Below are 15307 nucleotides of genomic sequence, written 5' to 3' on the forward strand. Positions count from 1 at the left end.
CGAGGGGCGAAGGAAAACCATTCGTAACACGACAGTTCGGAAACTCGACGATCGCGAGCGTTGAAAACACTCTCCTGAGTAAAGGAGACAACTTCCGTGCGGTGTCCGGGTTTCGAACCCGGACCAGCTACTTGGGAAGCATCCATGCTGACCGACACACCACCACCGCCCTCTGCTACGCGCTGCTTGCGCCGTGATGTGTCGCCTTCCCTCCTGGCGCCAGAGGCCGAAGGCAATCTCGCTGTAGGCGCTCAACGCCGAGTGGAAGGCGAGCACATCTGAACCCGTTTTGCTGGTGCTGCTAGGGCGATATACTGTAACTGAGCGCAGAACGAACTTTCACTGAAGAATCTGCCCTTTAATGCACATCAGGGCGAATATGAAATTTCTAGTATGAAGTACCCACTGACGATCCAAAGGCGTTTCAGTATGTATGCGTCGGTCCCACCGGGGCAGTGCCTAAGTATTGTAAAGTGAAGGTCGACAGTTTGAGCCTCACAGGAAGTATTTCATTGGCTTCCCACGAGTGCGTAATGTACAGCGTGGCTGTTGCTAGGAAACGGCCTTATTTGCCGTTCGTTAATATCTAGTTTTCTTTGCATCAATGTGAAAATGTTACTATTACTAAATACAGTTTTGCTAGTTACAGTTCAAACTGGAAACGACGGAAGAAAGCGGTCCAACGCGCCACATTGGCTCCCGAAAGGGAGGGTGCGTTTCCTACGCCACGTCTGACATTGTGTCTTAAATATTCTAAAACTGACATAATTACATCCTACCAAAAAAGAAACAGATTTCGCAGCGAGGTTCTTGAGATAGAGATGGAAGTCACTGGAGCGAATGCCTCGCACGTCAGATTGGCCGAGCGGTCTAAGGCGCCAGATTTAAGCTCTGGTTCCCGTAAGGGAGCTTGGGTTCGAACCCCACATCTGACAAAGCATTTTTAACATTCTGAAACTAACGTACTCCCTTCATCTTATAGAACAAGTAAATTACGCAGAAACACGCCATGCAGATTTTACTAGAGACGACAGTGACAGCGGTGCAGGCGTCGCACGTCCGATAGCCCGAGCGGTCGGAAAGAAATAGCGGAACATACTTTTCCTGTGTCGAGGTTTAGCTCTTCTCACGGACGTTTCCGTTGTCGTTGTGTTGTGGCTCTGGGTTCCAAGCGACAGCGAGAAAACCTCAACAGCAACACATACGTGTTTAAATGAATCGTAGGGCCTTAATAAAGATAGATGAAACGGTGGTTCAGGTACTGGAGTTCTGAAGCGGCCGTATTGCGTGGGCAGTAAGCTCACTAAGTTAGTGTGTCATGCTAATAACGGGAAGGCTGTGGGTTACGTCCCACCAAGGGCTATTCCATATTGCTTCCCTAAAAGGCAGCGCGAGAGACTGCCAGGCAAATCTCAAGTGATCTGTACAAGGACTAAGATGTCCACACGTCTGGAAACGTTCTCGCCGACTTCTGTGCCACGCTGACGACACGGGTTCTCGTCCGATCACCGAAGTTAAGCAGCATTTTTGCGTGCTTAGTACACGGCTCGGTGACTAACTAGGATGTCTGCGTGCTGTTGGATTCTTTAATTTTGCCTTTTCCCTTAGTTTTCGGTGTTGCTGCGCGGTAATGATACGGTCCAGCACGCTGACCCGTCTCTTGCCTCTCGGTACCCAAATTCGCGAAGCTGCGGCCACAGTCAAATGAAAGGGTCCGTTGTGTGTTTGTCGAGTTGGTCTCTCCCAGTCGATTCTAGCGCCTGTCCTCTACATATACGCCCATTTGCAAGCGTCAGCTTTCGCGTCAGCCGAGCAAAGTCGAGACAAGTCGACACATGGGGACACACGATGCTGTGAATCGCAATCCGCACTAGCCTACGCGGAGCGCGACGAGGGGCGAAGGAAAACCATTCGTAACACGACAGTTCGGAAACTCGACGATCGCGAGCGTTGAAAACACTCTCCTGAGTAAAGGAGACAACTTCCGTGCGGTGTCCGGGTTTCGAACCCGGACCAGCTACTTGGGAAGCATCCATGCTGACCGACACACCACCACCGCCCTCTGCTACGCGCTGCTTGCGCCGTGATGTGTCGCCTTCCCTCCTGGCGCCAGAGGCCGAAGGCAATCTCGCTGTAGGCGCTCAACGCCGAGTGGAAGGCGAGCACATCTGAACCCGTTTTGCTGGTGCTGCTAGGGCGATATACTGTAACTGAGCGCAGAACGAACTTTCACTGAAGAATCTGCCCTTTAATGCACATCAGGGCGAATATGAAATTTCTAGTATGAAGTACCCACTGACGATCCAAAGGCGTTTCAGTATGTATGCGTCGGTCCCACCGGGGCAGTGCCTAAGTATTGTAAAGTGAAGGTCGACAGTTTGAGCCTCACAGGAAGTATTTCATTGGCTTCCCACGAGTGCGTAATGTACAGCGTGGCTGTTGCTAGGAAACGGCCTTATTTGCCGTTCGTTAATATCTAGTTTTCTTTGCATCAATGTGAAAATGTTACTATTACTAAATACAGTTTTGCTAGTTACAGTTCAAACTGGAAACGACGGAAGAAAGCGGTCCAACGCGCCACATTGGCTCCCGAAAGGGAGGGTGCGTTTCCTACGCCACGTCTGACATTGTGTCTTAAATATTCTAAAACTGACATAATTACATCCTACCAAAAAAGAAACAGATTTCGCAGCGAGGTTCTTGAGATAGAGATGGAAGTCACTGGAGCGAATGCCTCGCACGTCAGATTGGCCGAGCGGTCTAAGGCGCCAGATTTAAGCTCTGGTTCCCGTAAGGGAGCTTGGGTTCGAACCCCACATCTGACAAAGCATTTTTAACATTCTGAAACTAACGTACTCCCTTCATCTTATAGAACAAGTAAATTACGCAGAAACACGCCATGCAGATTTTACTAGAGACGACAGTGACAGCGGTGCAGGCGTCGCACGTCCGATAGCCCGAGCGGTCGGAAAGAAATAGCGGAACATACTTTTCTGTGTCGAGGTTTAGCTCTTCTCACGGACGTTTCCGTTGTCGTTGTGTTGTGGCTCTGGGTTCCAAGCGACAGCGAGAAAACCTCAACAGCAACACATACGTGTTTAAATGAATCGTAGGGCCTTAATAAAGATAGATGAAACGGTGGTTCAGGTACTGGAGTTCTGAAGCGGCCGTATTGCGTGGGCAGTAAGCTCACTAAGTTAGTGTGTCATGCTAATAACGGGAAGGCTGTGGGTTACGTCCCACCAAGGGCTATTCCATATTGCTTCCCTAAAAGGCAGCGCGAGAGACTGCCAGGCAAATCTCAAGTGATCTGTACAAGGACTAAGATGTCCACACGTCTGGAAACGTTCTCGCCGACTTCTGTGCCACGCTGACGACACGGGTTCTCGTCCGATCACCGAAGTTAAGCAGCATTTTTGCGTGCTTAGTACACGGCTCGGTGACTAACTAGGATGTCTGCGTGCTGTTGGATTCTTTAATTTTGCCTTTTCCCTTAGTTTTCGGTGTTGCTGCGCGGTAATGATACGGTCCAGCACGCTGACCCGTCTCTTGCCTCTCGGTACCCAAATTCGCGAAGCTGCGGCCACAGTCAAATGAAAGGGTCCGTTGTGTGTTTGTCGAGTTGGTCTCTCCCAGTCGATTCTAGCGCCTGTCCTCTACATATACGCCCATTTGCAAGCGTCAGCTTTCGCGTCAGCCGAGCAAAGTCGAGACAAGTCGACACATGGGGACACACGATGCTGTGAATCGCAATCCGCACTAGCCTACGCGGAGCGCGACGAGGGGCGAAGGAAAACCATTCGTAACACGACAGTTCGGAAACTCGACGATCGCGAGCGTTGAAAACACTCTCCTGAGTAAAGGAGACAACTTCCGTGCGGTGTCCGGGTTTCGAACCCGGACCAGCTACTTGGGAAGCATCCATGCTGACCGACACACCACCACCGCCCTCTGCTACGCGCTGCTTGCGCCGTGATGTGTCGCCTTCCCTCCTGGCGCCAGAGGCCGAAGGCAATCTCGCTGTAGGCGCTCAACGCCGAGTGGAAGGCGAGCACATCTTAACCCGTTTTGCTGGTGCTGCTAGGGCGATATACTGTAACTGAGCGCAGAACGAACTTTCACTGAAGAATCTGCCCTTTAATGCACATCAGGGCGAATATGAAATTTCTAGTATGAAGTACCCACTGACGATCCAAAGGCGTTTCAGTATGTATGCGTCGGTCCCACCGGGGCAGTGCCTAAGTATTGTAAAGTGAAGGTCGACAGTTTGAGCCTCACAGGAAGTATTTCATTGGCTTCCCACGAGTGCGTAATGTACAGCGTGGCTGTTGCTAGGAAACGGCCTTATTTGCCGTTCGTTAATATCTAGTTTTCTTTGCATCAATGTGAAAATGTTACTATTACTAAATACAGTTTTGCTAGTTACAGTTCAAACTGGAAACGACGGAAGAAAGCGGTCCAACGCGCCACATTGGCTCCCGAAAGGGAGGGTGCGTTTCCTACGCCACGTCTGACATTGTGTCTTAAATATTCTAAAACTGACATAATTACATCCTACCAAAAAAGAAACAGATTTCGCAGCGAGGTTCTTGAGATAGAGATGGAAGTCACTGGAGCGAATGCCTCGCACGTCAGATTGGCCGAGCGGTCTAAGGCGCCAGATTTAAGCTCTGGTTCCCGTAAGGGAGCTTGGGTTCGAACCCCACATCTGACAAAGCATTTTTAACATTCTGAAACTAACGTACTCCCTTCATCTTATAGAACAAGTAAATTACGCAGAAACACGCCATGCAGATTTTACTAGAGACGACAGTGACAGCGGTGCAGGCGTCGCACGTCCGATAGCCCGAGCGGTCGGAAAGAAATAGCGGAACATACTTTTCCTGTGTCGAGGTTTAGCTCTTCTCACGGACGTTTCCGTTGTCGTTGTGTTGTGGCTCTGGGTTCCAAGCGACAGCGAGAAAACCTCAACAGCAACACATACGTGTTTAAATGAATCGTAGGGCCTTAATAAAGATAGATGAAACGGTGGTTCAGGTACTGGAGTTCTGAAGCGGCCGTATTGCGTGGGCAGTAAGCTCACTAAGTTAGTGTGTCATGCTAATAACGGGAAGGCTGTGGGTTACGTCCCACCAAGGGCTATTCCATATTGCTTCCCTAAAAGGCAGCGCGAGAGACTGCCAGGCAAATCTCAAGTGATCTGTACAAGGACTAAGATGTCCACACGTCTGGAAACGTTCTCGCCGACTTCTGTGCCACGCTGACGACACGGGTTCTCGTCCGATCACCGAAGTTAAGCAGCATTTTTGCGTGCTTAGTACACGGCTCGGTGACTAACTAGGATGTCTGCGTGCTGTTGGATTCTTTAATTTTGCCTTTTCCCTTAGTTTTCGGTGTTGCTGCGCGGTAATGATACGGTCCAGCACGCTGACCCGTCTCTTGCCTCTCGGTACCCAAATTCGCGAAGCTGCGGCCACAGTCAAATGAAAGGGTCCGTTGTGTGTTTGTCGAGTTGGTCTCTCCCAGTCGATTCTAGCGCCTGTCCTCTACATATACGCCCATTTGCAAGCGTCAGCTTTCGCGTCAGCCGAGCAAAGTCGAGACAAGTCGACACATGGGGACACACGATGCTGTGAATCGCAATCCGCACTAGCCTACGCGGAGCGCGACGAGGGGCGAAGGAAAACCATTCGTAACACGACAGTTCGGAAACTCGACGATCGCGAGCGTTGAAAACACTCTCCTGAGTAAAGGAGACAACTTCCGTGCGGTGTCCGGGTTTCGAACCCGGACCAGCTACTTGGGAAGCATCCATGCTGACCGACACACCACCACCGCCCTCTGCTACGCGCTGCTTGCGCCGTGATGTGTCGCCTTCCCTCCTGGCGCCAGAGGCCGAAGGCAATCTCGCTGTAGGCGCTCAACGCCGAGTGGAAGGCGAGCACATCTGAACCCGTTTTGCTGGTGCTGCTAGGGCGATATACTGTAACTGAGCGCAGAACGAACTTTCACTGAAGAATCTGCCCTTTAATGCACATCAGGGCGAATATGAAATTTCTAGTATGAAGTACCCACTGACGATCCAAAGGCGTTTCAGTATGTATGCGTCGGTCCCACCGGGGCAGTGCCTAAGTATTGTAAAGTGAAGGTCGACAGTTTGAGCCTCACAGGAAGTATTTCATTGGCTTCCCACGAGTGCGTAATGTACAGCGTGGCTGTTGCTAGGAAACGGCCTTATTTGCCGTTCGTTAATATCTAGTTTTCTTTGCATCAATGTGAAAATGTTACTATTACTAAATACAGTTTTGCTAGTTACAGTTCAAACTGGAAACGACGGAAGAAAGCGGTCCAACGCGCCACATTGGCTCCCGAAAGGGAGGGTGCGTTTCCTACGCCACGTCTGACATTGTGTCTTAAATATTCTAAAACTGACATAATTACATCCTACCAAAAAAGAAACAGATTTCGCAGCGAGGTTCTTGAGATAGAGATGGAAGTCACTGGAGCGAATGCCTCGCACGTCAGATTGGCCGAGCGGTCTAAGGCGCCAGATTTAAGCTCTGGTTCCCGTAAGGGAGCTTGGGTTCGAACCCCACATCTGACAAAGCATTTTTAACATTCTGAAACTAACGTACTCCCTTCATCTTATAGAACAAGTAAATTACGCAGAAACACGCCATGCAGATTTTACTAGAGACGACAGTGACAGCGGTGCAGGCGTCGCACGTCCGATAGCCCGAGCGGTCGGAAAGAAATAGCGGAACATACTTTTCCTGTGTCGAGGTTTAGCTCTTCTCACGGACGTTTCCGTTGTCGTTGTGTTGTGGCTCTGGGTTCCAAGCGACAGCGAGAAAACCTCAACAGCAACACATACGTGTTTAAATGAATCGTAGGGCCTTAATAAAGATAGATGAAACGGTGGTTCAGGTACTGGAGTTCTGAAGCGGCCGTATTGCGTGGGCAGTAAGCTCACTAAGTTAGTGTGTCATGCTAATAACGGGAAGGCTGTGGGTTACGTCCCACCAAGGGCTATTCCATATTGCTTCCCTAAAAGGCAGCGCGAGAGACTGCCAGGCAAATCTCAAGTGATCTGTACAAGGACTAAGATGTCCACACGTCTGGAAACGTTCTCGCCGACTTCTGTGCCACGCTGACGACACGGGTTCTCGTCCGATCACCGAAGTTAAGCAGCATTTTTGCGTGCTTAGTACACGGCTCGGTGACTAACTAGGATGTCTGCGTGCTGTTGGATTCTTTAATTTTGCCTTTTCCCTTAGTTTTCGGTGTTGCTGCGCGGTAATGATACGGTCCAGCACGCTGACCCGTCTCTTGCCTCTCGGTACCCAAATTCGCGAAGCTGCGGCCACAGTCAAATGAAAGGGTCCGTTGTGTGTTTGTCGAGTTGGTCTCTCCCAGTCGATTCTAGCGCCTGTCCTCTACATATACGCCCATTTGCAAGCGTCAGCTTTCGCGTCAGCCGAGCAAAGTCGAGACAAGTCGACACATGGGGACACACGATGCTGTGAATCGCAATCCGCACTAGCCTACGCGGAGCGCGACGAGGGGCGAAGGAAAACCATTCGTAACACGACAGTTCGGAAACTCGACGATCGCGAGCGTTGAAAACACTCTCCTGAGTAAAGGAGACAACTTCCGTGCGGTGTCCGGGTTTCGAACCCGGACCAGCTACTTGGGAAGCATCCATGCTGACCGACACACCACCACCGCCCTCTGCTACGCGCTGCTTGCGCCGTGATGTGTCGCCTTCCCTCCTGGCGCCAGAGGCCGAAGGCAATCTCGCTGTAGGCGCTCAACGCCGAGTGGAAGGCGAGCACATCTGAACCCGTTTTGCTGGTGCTGCTAGGGCGATATACTGTAACTGAGCGCAGAACGAACTTTCACTGAAGAATCTGCCCTTTAATGCACATCAGGGCGAATATGAAATTTCTAGTATGAAGTACCCACTGACGATCCAAAGGCGTTTCAGTATGTATGCGTCGGTCCCACCGGGGCAGTGCCTAAGTATTGTAAAGTGAAGGTCGACAGTTTGAGCCTCACAGGAAGTATTTCATTGGCTTCCCACGAGTGCGTAATGTACAGCGTGGCTGTTGCTAGGAAACGGCCTTATTTGCCGTTCGTTAATATCTAGTTTTCTTTGCATCAATGTGAAAATGTTACTATTACTAAATACAGTTTTGCTAGTTACAGTTCAAACTGGAAACGACGGAAGAAAGCGGTCCAACGCGCCACATTGGCTCCCGAAAGGGAGGGTGCGTTTCCTACGCCACGTCTGACATTGTGTCTTAAATATTCTAAAACTGACATAATTACATCCTACCAAAAAAGAAACAGATTTCGCAGCGAGGTTCTTGAGATAGAGATGGAAGTCACTGGAGCGAATGCCTCGCACGTCAGATTGGCCGAGCGGTCTAAGGCGCCAGATTTAAGCTCTGGTTCCCGTAAGGGAGCTTGGGTTCGAACCCCACATCTGACAAAGCATTTTTAACATTCTGAAACTAACGTACTCCCTTCATCTTATAGAACAAGTAAATTACGCAGAAACACGCCATGCAGATTTTACTAGAGACGACAGTGACAGCGGTGCAGGCGTCGCACGTCCGATAGCCCGAGCGGTCGGAAAGAAATAGCGGAACATACTTTTCCTGTGTCGAGGTTTAGCTCTTCTCACGGACGTTTCCGTTGTCGTTGTGTTGTGGCTCTGGGTTCCAAGCGACAGCGAGAAAACCTCAACAGCAACACATACGTGTTTAAATGAATCGTAGGGCCTTAATAAAGATAGATGAAACGGTGGTTCAGGTACTGGAGTTCTGAAGCGGCCGTATTGCGTGGGCAGTAAGCTCACTAAGTTAGTGTGTCATGCTAATAACGGGAAGGCTGTGGGTTACGTCCCACCAAGGGCTATTCCATATTGCTTCCCTAAAAGGCAGCGCGAGAGACTGCCAGGCAAATCTCAAGTGATCTGTACAAGGACTAAGATGTCCACACGTCTGGAAACGTTCTCGCCGACTTCTGTGCCACGCTGACGACACGGGTTCTCGTCCGATCACCGAAGTTAAGCAGCATTTTTGCGTGCTTAGTACACGGCTCGGTGACTAACTAGGATGTCTGCGTGCTGTTGGATTCTTTAATTTTGCCTTTTCCCTTAGTTTTCGGTGTTGCTGCGCGGTAATGATACGGTCCAGCACGCTGACCCGTCTCTTGCCTCTCGGTACCCAAATTCGCGAAGCTGCGGCCACAGTCAAATGAAAGGGTCCGTTGTGTGTTTGTCGAGTTGGTCTCTCCCAGTCGATTCTAGCGCCTGTCCTCTACATATACGCCCATTTGCAAGCGTCAGCTTTCGCGTCAGCCGAGCAAAGTCGAGACAAGTCGACACATGGGGACACACGATGCTGTGAATCGCAATCCGCACTAGCCTACGCGGAGCGCGACGAGGGGCGAAGGAAAACCATTCGTAACACGACAGTTCGGAAACTCGACGATCGCGAGCGTTGAAAACACTCTCCTGAGTAAAGGAGACAACTTCCGTGCGGTGTCCGGGTTTCGAACCCGGACCAGCTACTTGGGAAGCATCCATGCTGACCGACACACCACCACCGCCCTCTGCTACGCGCTGCTTGCGCCGTGATGTGTCGCCTTCCCTCCTGGCGCCAGAGGCCGAAGGCAATCTCGCTGTAGGCGCTCAACGCCGAGTGGAAGGCGAGCACATCTGAACCCGTTTTGCTGGTGCTGCTAGGGCGATATACTGTAACTGAGCGCAGAACGAACTTTCACTGAAGAATCTGCCCTTTAATGCACATCAGGGCGAATATGAAATTTCTAGTATGAAGTACCCACTGACGATCCAAAGGCGTTTCAGTATGTATGCGTCGGTCCCACCGGGGCAGTGCCTAAGTATTGTAAAGTGAAGGTCGACAGTTTGAGCCTCACAGGAAGTATTTCATTGGCTTCCCACGAGTGCGTAATGTACAGCGTGGCTGTTGCTAGGAAACGGCCTTATTTGCCGTTCGTTAATATCTAGTTTTCTTTGCATCAATGTGAAAATGTTACTATTACTAAATACAGTTTTGCTAGTTACAGTTCAAACTGGAAACGACGGAAGAAAGCGGTCCAACGCGCCACATTGGCTCCCGAAAGGGAGGGTGCGTTTCCTACGCCACGTCTGACATTGTGTCTTAAATATTCTAAAACTGACATAATTACATCCTACCAAAAAAGAAACAGATTTCGCAGCGAGGTTCTTGAGATAGAGATGGAAGTCACTGGAGCGAATGCCTCGCACGTCAGATTGGCCGAGCGGTCTAAGGCGCCAGATTTAAGCTCTGGTTCCCGTAAGGGAGCTTGGGTTCGAACCCCACATCTGACAAAGCATTTTTAACATTCTGAAACTAACGTACTCCCTTCATCTTATAGAACAAGTAAATTACGCAGAAACACGCCATGCAGATTTTACTAGAGACGACAGTGACAGCGGTGCAGGCGTCGCACGTCCGATAGCCCGAGCGGTCGGAAAGAAATAGCGGAACATACTTTTCCTGTGTCGAGGTTTAGCTCTTCTCACGGACGTTTCCGTTGTCGTTGTGTTGTGGCTCTGGGTTCCAAGCGACAGCGAGAAAACCTCAACAGCAACACATACGTGTTTAAATGAATCGTAGGGCCTTAATAAAGATAGATGAAACGGTGGTTCAGGTACTGGAGTTCTGAAGCGGCCGTATTGCGTGGGCAGTAAGCTCACTAAGTTAGTGTGTCATGCTAATAACGGGAAGGCTGTGGGTTACGTCCCACCAAGGGCTATTCCATATTGCTTCCCTAAAAGGCAGCGCGAGAGACTGCCAGGCAAATCTCAAGTGATCTGTACAAGGACTAAGATGTCCACACGTCTGGAAACGTTCTCGCCGACTTCTGTGCCACGCTGACGACACGGGTTCTCGTCCGATCACCGAAGTTAAGCAGCATTTTTGCGTGCTTAGTACACGGCTCGGTGACTAACTAGGATGTCTGCGTGCTGTTGGATTCTTTAATTTTGCCTTTTCCCTTAGTTTTCGGTGTTGCTGCGCGGTAATGATACGGTCCAGCACGCTGACCCGTCTCTTGCCTCTCGGTACCCAAATTCGCGAAGCTGCGGCCACAGTCAAATGAAAGGGTCCGTTGTGTGTTTGTCGAGTTGGTCTCTCCCAGTCGATTCTAGCGCCTGTCCTCTACATATACGCCCATTTGCAAGCGTCAGCTTTCGCGTCAGCCGAGCAAAGTCGAGACAAGTCGACACATGGGGACACACGATGCTGTGAATCGCAATCCGCACTAGCCTACGCGGAGCGCGACGAGGGGCGAAGGAAAACCATTCGTAACACGACAGTTCGGAAACTCGACGATCGCGAGCGTTGAAAACACTCTCCTGAGTAAAGGAGACAACTTCCGTGCGGTGTCCGGGTTTCGAACCCGGACCAGCTACTTGGGAAGCATCCATGCTGACCGACACACCACCACCGCCCTCTGCTACGCGCTGCTTGCGCCGTGATGTGTCGCCTTCCCTCCTGGCGCCAGAGGCCGAAGGCAATCTCGCTGTAGGCGCTCAACGCCGAGTGGAAGGCGAGCACATCTGAACCCGTTTTGCTGGTGCTGCTAGGGCGATATACTGTAACTGAGCGCAGAACGAACTTTCACTGAAGAATCTGCCCTTTAATGCACATCAGGGCGAATATGAAATTTCTAGTATGAAGTACCCACTGACGATCCAAAGGCGTTTCAGTATGTATGCGTCGGTCCCACCGGGGCAGTGCCTAAGTATTGTAAAGTGAAGGTCGACAGTTTGAGCCTCACAGGAAGTATTTCATTGGCTTCCCACGAGTGCGTAATGTACAGCGTGGCTGTTGCTAGGAAACGGCCTTATTTGCCGTTCGTTAATATCTAGTTTTCTTTGCATCAATGTGAAAATGTTACTATTACTAAATACAGTTTTGCTAGTTACAGTTCAAACTGGAAACGACGGAAGAAAGCGGTCCAACGCGCCACATTGGCTCCCGAAAGGGAGGGTGCGTTTCCTACGCCACGTCTGACATTGTGTCTTAAATATTCTAAAACTGACATAATTACATCCTACCAAAAAAGAAACAGATTTCGCAGCGAGGTTCTTGAGATAGAGATGGAAGTCACTGGAGCGAATGCCTCGCACGTCAGATTGGCCGAGCGGTCTAAGGCGCCAGATTTAAGCTCTGGTTCCCGTAAGGGAGCTTGGGTTCGAACCCCACATCTGACAAAGCATTTTTAACATTCTGAAACTAACGTACTCCCTTGATCTTATAGAACAAGTAAATTACGCAGAAACACGCCATGCAGATTTTACTAGAGACGACAGTGACAGCGGTGCAGGCGTCGCACGTCCGATAGCCCGAGCGGTCGGAAAGAAATAGCGGAACATACTTTTCCTGTGTCGAGGTTTAGCTCTTCTCACGGACGTTTCCGTTGTCGTTGTGTTGTGGCTCTGGGTTCCAAGCGACAGCGAGAAAACCTCAACAGCAACACATACGTGTTTAAATGAATCGTAGGGCCTTAATAAAGATAGATGAAACGGTGGTTCAGGTACTGGAGTTCTGAAGCGGCCGTATTGCGTGGGCAGTAAGCTCACTAAGTTAGTGTGTCATGCTAATAACGGGAAGGCTGTGGGTTACGTCCCACCAAGGGCTATTCCATATTGCTTCCCTAAAAGGCAGCGCGAGAGACTGCCAGGCAAATCTCAAGTGATCTGTACAAGGACTAAGATGTCCACACGTCTGGAAACGTTCTCGCCGACTTCTGTGCCACGCTGACGACACGGGTTCTCGTCCGATCACCGAAGTTAAGCAGCATTTTTGCGTGCTTAGTACACGGCTCGGTGACTAACTAGGATGTCTGCGTGCTGTTGGATTCTTTAATTTTGCCTTTTCCCTTAGTTTTCGGTGTTGCTGCGCGGTAATGATACGGTCCAGCACGCTGACCCGTCTCTTGCCTCTCGGTACCCAAATTCGCGAAGCTGCGGCCACAGTCAAATGAAAGGGTCCGTTGTGTGTTTGTCGAGTTGGTCTCTCCCAGTCGATTCTAGCGCCTGTCCTCTACATATACGCCCATTTGCAAGCGTCAGCTTTCGCGTCAGCCGAGCAAAGTCGAGACAAGTCGACACATGGGGACACACGATGCTGTGAATCGCAATCCGCACTAGCCTACGCGGAGCGCGACGAGGGGCGAAGGAAAACCATTCGTAACACGACAGTTCGGAAACTCGACGATCGCGAGCGTTGAAAACACTCTCCTGAGTAAAGGAGACAACTTCCGTGCGGTGTCCGGGTTTCGAACCCGGACCAGCTACTTGGGAAGCATCCATGCTGACCGACACACCACCACCGCCCTCTGCTACGCGCTGCTTGCGCCGTGATGTGTCGCCTTCCCTCCTGGCGCCAGAGGCCGAAGGCAATCTCGCTGTAGGCGCTCAACGCCGAGTGGAAGGCGAGCACATCTGAACCCGTTTTGCTGGTGCTGCTAGGGCGATATACTGTAACTGAGCGCAGAACGAACTTTCACTGAAGAATCTGCCCTTTAATGCACATCAGGGCGAATATGAAATTTCTAGTATGAAGTACCCACTGACGATCCAAAGGCGTTTCAGTATGTATGCGTCGGTCCCACCGGGGCAGTGCCTAAGTATTGTAAAGTGAAGGTCGACAGTTTGAGCCTCACAGGAAGTATTTCATTGGCTTCCCACGAGTGCGTAATGTACAGCGTGGCTGTTGCTAGGAAACGGCCTTATTTGCCGTTCGTTAATATCTAGTTTTCTTTGCATCAATGTGAAAATGTTACTATTACTAAATACAGTTTTGCTAGTTACAGTTCAAACTGGAAACGACGGAAGAAAGCGGTCCAACGCGCCACATTGGCTCCCGAAAGGGAGGGTGCGTTTCCTACGCCACGTCTGACATTGTGTCTTAAATATTCTAAAACTGACATAATTACATCCTACCAAAAAAGAAACAGATTTCGCAGCGAGGTTCTTGAGATAGAGATGGAAGTCACTGGAGCGAATGCCTCGCACGTCAGATTGGCCGAGCGGTCTAAGGCGCCAGATTTAAGCTCTGGTTCCCGTAAGGGAGCTTGGGTTCGAACCCCACATCTGACAAAGCATTTTTAACATTCTGAAACTAACGTACTCCCTTCATCTTATAGAACAAGTAAATTACGCAGAAACACGCCATGCAGATTTTACTAGAGACGACAGTGACAGCGGTGCAGGCGTCGCACGTCCGATAGCCCGAGCGGTCGGAAAGAAATAGCGGAACATACTTTTCTGTGTCGAGGTTTAGCTCTTCTCACGGACGTTTCCGTTGTCGTTGTGTTGTGGCTCTGGGTTCCAAGCGACAGCGAGAAAACCTCAACAGCAACACATACGTGTTTAAATGAATCGTAGGGCCTTAATAAAGATAGATGAAACGGTGGTTCAGGTACTGGAGTTCTGAAGCGGCCGTATTGCGTGGGCAGTAAGCTCACTAAGTTAGTGTGTCATGCTAATAACGGGAAGGCTGTGGGTTACGTCCCACCAAGGGCTATTCCATATTGCTTCCCTAAAAGGCAGCGCGAGAGACTGCCAGGCAAATCTCAAGTGATCTGTACAAGGACTAAGATGTCCACACGTCTGGAAACGTTCTCGCCGACTTCTGTGCCACGCTGACGACACGGGTTCTCGTCCGATCACCGAAGTTAAGCAGCATTTTTGCGTGCTTAGTACACGGCTCGGTGACTAACTAGGATGTCTGCGTGCTGTTGGATTCTTTAATTTTGCCTTTTCCCTTAGTTTTCGGTGTTGCTGCGCGGTAATGATACGGTCCAGCACGCTGACCCGTCTCTTGCCTCTCGGTACCCAAATTCGCGAAGCTGCGGCCACAGTCAAATGAAAGGGTCCGTTGTGTGTTTGTCGAGTTGGTCTCTCCCAGTCGATTCTAGCGCCTGTCCTCTACATATACGCCCATTTGCAAGCGTCAGCTTTCGCGTCAGCCGAGCAAAGTCGAGACAAGTCGACACATGGGGACACACGATGCTGTGAATCGCAATCCGCACTAGCCTACGCGGAGCGCGACGAGGGGCGAAGGAAAACCATTCGTAACACGACAGTTCGGAAACTCGACGATCGCGAGCGTTGAAAACACTCTCCTGAGTAAAGGAGACAACTTCCGTGCGGTGTCCGGGTTTCGAACCCGGACCAGCTACTTGGGAAGCATCCATGCTGACCGACACACCACCACCGCCCTCTGCTACGCGCTGCTTG

The 15307-nt window shown here is 50.5% G+C and overlaps 8 non-coding genes across 8 annotated transcripts; all 8 read left to right on the top strand.

Annotated features, from left to right (window-relative positions):
- Positions 1–851: 851 nt before the first annotated feature.
- Positions 852–935, top strand: Trnal-uaa (transfer RNA leucine (anticodon UAA)). The gene has a single exon. It is a non-coding gene; the product is annotated as a tRNA-Leu (tRNA).
- A 1806-nt stretch (positions 936–2741) lies between these two features.
- Trnal-uaa (transfer RNA leucine (anticodon UAA)) lies at positions 2742–2825 on the top strand. Its single transcript has one exon. It is a non-coding gene; the product is annotated as a tRNA-Leu (tRNA).
- Positions 2826–4630: 1805 nt separating this feature from the next.
- Positions 4631–4714, top strand: Trnal-uaa (transfer RNA leucine (anticodon UAA)). The gene has a single exon. It is a non-coding gene; the product is annotated as a tRNA-Leu (tRNA).
- Positions 4715–6520: 1806 nt separating this feature from the next.
- Positions 6521–6604, top strand: Trnal-uaa (transfer RNA leucine (anticodon UAA)). Its single transcript has one exon. It is a non-coding gene; the product is annotated as a tRNA-Leu (tRNA).
- A 1806-nt stretch (positions 6605–8410) lies between these two features.
- Positions 8411–8494, top strand: Trnal-uaa (transfer RNA leucine (anticodon UAA)). Its single transcript has one exon. It is a non-coding gene; the product is annotated as a tRNA-Leu (tRNA).
- Positions 8495–10300: 1806 nt separating this feature from the next.
- Positions 10301–10384, top strand: Trnal-uaa (transfer RNA leucine (anticodon UAA)). Its single transcript has one exon. It is a non-coding gene; the product is annotated as a tRNA-Leu (tRNA).
- Positions 10385–12190: 1806 nt separating this feature from the next.
- Trnal-uaa (transfer RNA leucine (anticodon UAA)) lies at positions 12191–12274 on the top strand. The gene has a single exon. It is a non-coding gene; the product is annotated as a tRNA-Leu (tRNA).
- A 1806-nt stretch (positions 12275–14080) lies between these two features.
- Positions 14081–14164, top strand: Trnal-uaa (transfer RNA leucine (anticodon UAA)). Its single transcript has one exon. It is a non-coding gene; the product is annotated as a tRNA-Leu (tRNA).
- The last annotated feature ends 1143 nt before the right edge of the window (positions 14165–15307 follow it).

The sequence above is a fragment of the Schistocerca cancellata genome, unplaced genomic scaffold (genome assembly GCF_023864275.1).
Source record: "Schistocerca cancellata isolate TAMUIC-IGC-003103 unplaced genomic scaffold, iqSchCanc2.1 HiC_scaffold_241, whole genome shotgun sequence".
NCBI classification, from domain to species: Eukaryota; Metazoa; Arthropoda; class Insecta; order Orthoptera; family Acrididae; genus Schistocerca; species Schistocerca cancellata.